Raw genomic sequence first — 8,463 nt, 5'->3', positions numbered from 1 at the left:
CTTTATGACCTGTTCAAACACCCATCATACGGAGCTTCACCTTTTCGTGTGCCCTATCGTCATGCAAATACCTCAGCACACTGTGCTGCTCAGCATTTCAGATTATCCCCCTTTGGTCAAACAAACCAAAATGCTATTTCTGGGATTTTTTTCATCCCACCATCAAGATTCCTCCCTCATTCTGCTACATCCTCCAGTGAATTTTTTCTTTTATTGCTTTACAGTTCATGGATAATATTTCTTTTGGAAAGAGATCTGTAAATCTTCACATTTCATTTTAGCACTAAACTGATGTTACATAAGAAGAGAAAAATCTGTAATCCATCATATGAATGGAAATGAGAATGAATGCAGCATACACCATTCTATAAAATGGTTTTATCCTGCCTGTAGGGAATAAGTTAACCAAACTGACCTGAACAGATGCCTTAAATAGAAAACATCACAAGCAAGATTCAGCTGTGTACTGGATGGAAGCAAGGAGGGGGAGAAAACTGCAGGGCCCAAGCAGTCATTTTAAACCAAGGACTTCCAGGTGAATGATCTTTCAAAGAAAAATGATCATGCCCAGATAGAAAACTATGTATTTAACTCCAAACAAGGCTGTTTTAAACTTTCTCCTTGAAGTGGAATAATATCAGGGTGAAAAATGATTTTGAGAAATGCTTCATGGGATATTAGAATCCATCCACACCTTTCTGCCTCAACTAAACATAGGCCCAGTGGATTTGGGGCACTTGCCTCCCAATCTATTTTTATCTCACAAAATACTTGCTATTAACATTCAAAGCATAAGCAGCAGTCTTTTGTGCTTAGAATAAGGAAAACACCCTTTCCCTGCAGCTGATGCAAGCAGTGAAGGCACGCTGCCTTTAGCAATAGAGTGAGGATCTCAAGCTTCTGAGTATCCCAGGCATTAGAAAAGCTGTGTATGGCTGCACAGGATGCATTCAGCCAAACATGAATGAACCTGCCAGCCTTTGCAAGTCTAGAAATATCTAAAGTTCTTCTCAGCAGACATTCCAGGAGCAATTTAAATTTCTGAGGGCTTTGAAAATATCTATTTTTGGTTATCTCACATGGGAAGTGTGCAACGACGAAATCCTACTGTCTTCTTCCCAGCCCACTGGCTCCCCACTCCTAGCAAGCTCAGGTAACTTCTTTGGAGAAGGCTTAAATTCCCCTCAAGCTCTTGCCCTAGCAGACCTCCAAGAGAGTCATCAGGAAAAGGTCAACATGAGAATGGCTAAGAGCTCTCTGAAGTCCCCAGACTCTACCCTAGCACCTGGTCTAAGGGTTCATGGTAAAAACTGGTAAGGCCACAAGTTTTTGCCGATCTGAATTCACCAGTGTCTGTATGGCCTCAATTTCTGACAGGAATCCAGAAATGTTGCCTCCCTTGGGAGGTAACTTAACTCCCACCAAACAAGACTATCCCTCATCTACCAACAAACTCAGTCATATTATCATGGCCATTATTTCAACTCCTGTTATAAAGCTTGTAGCAGGAACCCCAAAGGGAATTTGATCCAGCCCTCTATTTTCAGAATGAAATGTTATATTAGCTTCATTGAATAGAGATTGGGATCATTTAGCGAATGTAGAGGACATGGTAAGTGCAATAAGAGGTTTCATTCATTATGAGATGAGTGTGTGCCAGGCACCATGCATGAGGCACTTGATATTAAATATCCCATTTTTCATATCAGAAGACTGAGGCTTAGGGAAGACACATCACTTCTCCATGGTCGTGTGGACTGGAAACTAGAAATTCAGAACATAAATTCAGGCAGGCAGACACCAAAGCTACCTCTGTATATATATTGTTCATTTTTCCCCAGCAGTCCCCATCCCTTTCTCTATCATCTGGAAGCAGCACCTCTAATCTTATGGTACAATCATCTTTCTTCTTTCACTGCAACAAAGGATCCTAGGGGAGGCTGCCAATCACAGGCGTGCATCTTCCTAGACACAATGACGGGTACAGACTCTGTGCCAGGGAGTCAGAGCGCTTCTCTGGGATTTGGGCTCTGCTCAGCCCCTCTCTGATGGTGAAGCTGTGAGGACAAGAGCTGTGAGAGCCAGGCTGAAGACCGTGTGGAAGACGCTGGCTTACAGAAGATAAAGGAGCCCACCGCAGAGAAACAGAGCCTGGCAGAGACAGCACCACTGTTCCCACTGTCTCAGAGGCCTGGCCGCACCACTGCCCACCTTGCCTTGGCTACTGCAGCAGATCGAGTCCCTTTGTGCCTCAATTTGTTCAAGTTGAGTTTCTAGGACAGTCCCTGACTAGGATCTTTAAGATAAAATTATCGACTGCATTTGTTTTTCCTTTAGTTTTGTTTTGTCTTGTTTTAATCTACTGCTCCTAATACAGTGTTTGGCATGGAGTAGAACCTCAAAAACATAAAAAGTAAAATAAAATGAAAAGTAGCCTAGAACACTGACCCCTACACATCTTCTTTCTTGAATGAATATTCATGGTAAAGTGATATGCTAAATACACTAATAATCCGAATAAAACAATTACTTCTAAATGAAAATGAGACATTCGACTTTACAAAGGAAGATAAGACTTATATTCTTTACTCTTTCAGCAAATTTTCATAGAAGATAAGGGAAGTCTTTGAGACAGGCTTCAAAGAGGCAGAAGAGGCAATAGGCAAAAAGATAAAACAAATCCAGATAGGAAACTTGTGTCAAGATGTGGACACTCCCTGTTTTATGATAAGAATCAAGTCACCGGGAGAAGAGAAATAAGTGTTATATTCTGACTATAATAATAGCTAACCTTTTCTGAATGCTTGCCATGAGCCCAACACAAGGTATATAATGAAATTTTCACAACCCTATCAATAAGGATTCCAAACAGCAATTCCCTGCCCCAATTTAGCAAATAAGGAAACTGAAAGAGAGACTTTAACAAAGTGTCCTAAGGGTGCCTTTCTAGTCAATGGTGGAAATGGGTTACCACAAGGTAAAGTCCACAGCCCATGGGTTTAACAAAATGCTTCAAAGTCTTTAATATTAGAAACTGTAGGATTAGATAAAAGCCAAAAAACAAACAAAAGAAAGCAAAACAAAAACCAGAAGATGATTTAGTTAAGTGAGGTAACATGAATTTTATTGCTTAATATCTTAAGAAATTAAAAAGTCACAAATAATAAAACATTAAATAACACAATATGACAATACATACAAAACATCATTTTCAGAAGTTCCTAGACTACAGGTAAGGAGAGGTATTTATTTACCTATCTATCTATCTATCTATCTATTTATTTTTATTGGGGTATAGTTGTTTTACAATGTGTTAGTTTCTACTGTACAGTGAAGTGGAGTTCCCTGTGCTATACAGCAGGTTTTCATTAGTTATCTATTTTATACATATTAGTGTATGTATGTCAATCCCAATCTCCCAATTCATCCCATCCCCCCTTTCCCCCCGTGGTGTCCATATGTTTGTCCTCTACATCTGTGTCTATTTCTGACTTACAAACTGGTTCATCTGTACCATTTTTCTAGATTCCACAAATATGTGTTAATATACGATATTTGTTTTTCTCTTTCTGACTTACTTCACTCTGTATGACAGTCTCTAGGTGCATCCATGTCTCTACAAATGACCCAATTTTGTCCCTTGTTATGGCTGAGTAATATTCCATTGTATATATATATACCACATCTTCTTTATCCAGTCGTCTGTCGATGGATATTTAGGTTGCTTCCATGACCTGGCTATTGTAAATAGTGCTACAATGAACATTGGGGTGCATGTGTCTTTTTGAATTATGGTTTTCTCTGGGTATATGCCCAGTAGTGGGATTGCTGGATCATATGGTAATTCTATTTTTAGTTTTTTAAGGAACCTCCATACTGTTCTCCATAGTGGCTGTATCAATTTACATTCCTACCAACAGTTCAAGAGGTTTCCTTTTCTCCACACCCTCTCCAGCATTTGTTGTTTGTACATTTTCTGACGATGCCCATTCTAACTGGTGTGAGGTGATACCTCATTCTAGTTTTGATTTGCATTTCTCTAATAATTAGTGATGTTGAACATCTTTTCATGGGATTGTTGGCCATCTGTATGTCTTCTTTGGAGAAATGCCTATTTAGGTCTTCCGCCCATTTTTGGATTGGGTTGTTTGTTTTTTAGATATTGAGCTGCATGAGCTGCTTATATATTTTGGAGATTAATCCTTTGCCCATTGATTCATTTGCAAATATTTTCTCCCATTTTGAGGGTTGTCCTTTCATCTTGTTTATGGTTTCCTTTGCTGTGCAAAAGCTTTTAAGTTTCATTAGGTCCCATTTGTTTATTTTTGTTTTTATTTCCATTACTCTAGTAGATGGGTCAAAATGATCTTGCTGTGATTTTTGTCCAAGAGTGTTCTTTCTATGTTTTCCTCTAAGAGTTTTATAGTTTCTGGTCTTACATTTAGGTCTTTAATCCATTTTGAGTTTATTTTTGTGTATGGTGTTAGGGAGTGTTCTAATTTCATTCTTTTACATGTAGCTGTCCAGTTTTCCCAGCACCACTTATTGAAGAGAAGGAGAGGTATTTAACTTAAAGGTGAGTTAAATCTGGTAGGTATAGTATTAAAAAAGGAACAGATTTCTAGTAATTTCTGCATGGGATCATAGTTCTGTCTCCTGCAGTAATCCTAGATGCCCATTAGAGAAGCCTTGATTAAAGCATTATTAACAAGCCCTGTGTCTGTTTGGCCATTGGAGACTTCCGTATATGCTTGGGGATAATTTTCCAAACCCAATTAGATGTAGAGAGTTAAGGCATATTAGCTTCTCCCAGGATAACTTCATGTTGGACCCTACAAAACCCAGTGAAACATTGTTAAGTGGTTTATCCACCTCCTCACAGCGCATTCAACTTCTGAGTGGTTCCCAATGACTTGAGAAGTTTTCTCTCTTCCAAGACTCAACTTTGCTATATTCTCTAATTATTGCAAATCATGAGAGCAATTTCTATGGCAGATTATGTTGGCAAATTCTCTTCAACTACCTCCTTTTTCTTTATTATTCATTTTGCTATCTCTTTTTGTTGTTGTTAGAATTTCACCTCTTCCTATAAAATGGAGAAGGTTGATGGGCATTGGCCAGATATTTTCATTAGATATAACTTTTGTTCCAAATACTGCATCTAAAGTTCCCAGAGTTAGAAAATATTCAACTCATTTCTCATGCATTAGAAAAATCATGAAAAGTGTAATAGATGATTCTGGGTCAGAATTTTAAAAATTAGCACTATGTTTCCTGTTTATAATTTACCACTTTTTTGATTACCACTCAAAAAGAACTTAAGCACAAGCTAGTAGCCCCCCAGTTACCCTCCTTGCCGGCAGCCCCTCCTCTTCCAATCTTCCAAATTAAATTGCATAAAGTGAAAATCATTATTAAAGGTAAAGAAAAAAAGTTAAACATGTTCCCTAAAGCAGTTTCTAATAATCCCACAATATACAAGCAAGTAAATTTATATGGATAATATTTTTTAAAAATCAACATTATAGCAAAAATTGAGTAGAACTTGAGATGTGATTATTCAATGTTTCTGAACAGAGGCAGACCTTATTAATTTAGAAGAAAAGCAAGAATATACATGAGGGAAGATCAAGTTGGTTAACTGCTTGCATTGCTTCCCACTCCCTTAGCAGATGTTACCATTTCACCCACTTCTCTTAAAAATAAAATGAATAAATGCTTTTCACTGGTTCTTGGAAAATCTTTTCTATTTATTGAGTGCCATTTAACTTCCCTTCATAATACCCTGTGAAATATTATAAGGGAATCTAATTTTAGCTTTAATATTAGCAGGTAGGACTATGGCTAAGTAACTCGTCTCCAGGTTACAGAGAGGCTGTCAGAACATAAGAGTATTCAAGTCTTCTACCTCCCAAAATATTCACTTGGCAACACAAAAATAAAATTTTAACTATGGATATGTCTACGTTACATCAAAATAGCAGATTGATTCAGCTGGGGAAAAAGCATATGCACATTTATGGCATTGTATTGTCAAACATATGAACTGATTTTTTTTAATATTTTCATTTTGATTTGGGTGCTGTGAGGACACAGCTGAAATGTGACAAACACTAAGTTAGCAATTGAAATTCAGAAGAGCCAATTTTGAAAAACACTCATTATGTTGATCATCCACACATATACTTTTGGACACACATTTATTAACAAAACCTGTTTCCTATCACTCCTATATGTCCTTTTAATGACCATCATGATCAAGCATTTCCTATGCTTCAGATACAGCAGGGTGTGAAATGCAACTAATTTCTTAAGATGTAATAATTTCAGAGCAATGCATAGAGAGTAACAGGAGTTTCATTCATATCATGGTGACAGCTTGGCTCTCCTTGATTTTACATACACTAGAGAGAGTGTATGTAATGTATTGAAAAAGAGACCTGGCTTGGGTGGTCTCCTTGTCACAGCTCTGTCATCACCTTAGTGGAGGAATGTAAAGAATATCATTTAGTCCCTTCCAGCCTCTTCTGCCTTGTCATTTTCAGAAGAAGGGAAAGAAGGCAGAAGGGAAGGAGGTTGGTAAGGAAGCTGAAAAATAAATGAAGGGAGGAAAAGGATAGAGGGAGGGAACATATAAAGGGAAGGGAAGGAAAGGAAATAATAAAATAGTGGAGGGAGGAAGAAAGAAAAGGAGAAATAAGACAAGCATAGTTAGCTGAATAATGGCCCCGCAAAATACCAAGATCAGATCCTGGAACCTGCACATGTTACTTCATATGGCAAAATGGACTTTGCAGACGTGATTAAATTTAGAATCTTGAGAAAGGTATATTATCCTGGATTATCTAGGCAGGCCTAAAAGTCCTTATAGAGAAAGGCAGAGGGGGATTTTACAAACAGAAGAGAAGTAGGCAAGTGTGACCACAGAAGCAGAGACTGGAGTATTGACCAAAGAGTTCCAACAGCTACCAGAAGCTGGAAGAAACAAGAAATGGTTTTTCTTCTAGACCCTTTGGAGAGATCATGGCTCTGTGGACACCTGGATTTTGGCCCAGGGATACTGATTTTAAACTTTTGCCCTCTAGAACTGTGAGAAAATAAATTTCTATTGTTTTAAGCTACATAGTGTGTGACAATTTGTTACAGTAGCCATAGGAAGTGAATACAACAAGGGGCAAAAATGTGTTGTTGTTGTTATTATTATTACGATTAGTTTGCTGGGGCTGCCATAACAAAATATCATATACTGGGTGGCTTAAACAACAAAAATTTATTTTCTCACAGTTCTGGAGGTTAGAAGTCCAAGATCAAGGTGTCAACAGATTTGGTTCCTTCTGAGGCCCGTCTCCTTGGCTTGCAAATGGCCATCTTCTTGCTGTGTCCTCACATGATCACTCCTCTGTGTGTGTGCATCCTTAGTATCTGTGTCCAAATTTCCTCTTCTTGTAAGAATACCAGCCAGACTGAATTAGGGTCCACCTTAAGGACCTTATTTCAATGTAATCACCTCTTTAAAGGGCCTATCACCAAATACAGTCACATATAGTATGGGGGGTTAGGGGTTCAACACAATAATTTCAGCAGGGCACAATTCAGCTCACAACAACACATAAAACTCATATATTATTTTCTGCCTCACTCAACATATCCACTGAAACAGAAACAAGATACATTCAATCTCTTCATCTGTTCAGCAAGCATTTATTAAGCACTATATGCCAAGTGGCATGCTTTGTGCTGAGAATAACATGATAAATGTGACAACATACTTCCACTCAAGTTTTCAGAGTGTAGCATAACTGATAAAATCATTACAATGAAGTGTTGTATTCTAAGTGCAGTCATTGCTTACAAAGAAGAGAATTCAATTGTGTCTGAGGTTTGGAGGCAGTAGGGTATAAACACTGTAGATAAGAGAATTATTGATTTGGATCAGGAATAGGAGTAAGATCTCACCCACGGAAGAGCTAAGGAATGGTGATCCTCTGAGAAAGAAAATGTTCAAAATATGGAAGAGAAGAACATGTAGAACTTTAAGTAGGTCAGTAGAAGCTAGATTCTTGGATTCAAAAGGAGGTAGGGCTTCCCTGGTGGTGCAGTGGTTGAGAATCCACCTGCCAATGCAGGGGACATGGGTTCGATTGCTGGTCCGGGAAGATCCCACATGCCGCGGAGCAACTGGGCCCGGGCGCCACAACTACTGAGCCTGCGCTCTAGAGCCTGTGGGCCGCAGCTGCTGAGCCCGTGTGTCACAGCTGCTGAGGCCCAAGTGCCTGGAGCCCGTGCTCCGCAGAAAAGAGAGGCCACCGCAATGAGAGGCCCGCGCACCACAACGAGGAGTAGCCCCAGCTTGCCACAACTGGAGAAGGCCCACGCGCAGCAACGAGGACCCAACACAGCCAAAAATAAATAAATAAATAAATAAATTTTTAAAAGGAGGTACAGAGTAAGAAATGAGGTAAA

This window comes from Balaenoptera ricei, chromosome X (genome assembly GCF_028023285.1).
Source record: "Balaenoptera ricei isolate mBalRic1 chromosome X, mBalRic1.hap2, whole genome shotgun sequence".
NCBI classification, from domain to species: Eukaryota; Metazoa; Chordata; class Mammalia; order Artiodactyla; family Balaenopteridae; genus Balaenoptera; species Balaenoptera ricei.
Note: the sequence above shows the minus strand (reverse complement) of the source record.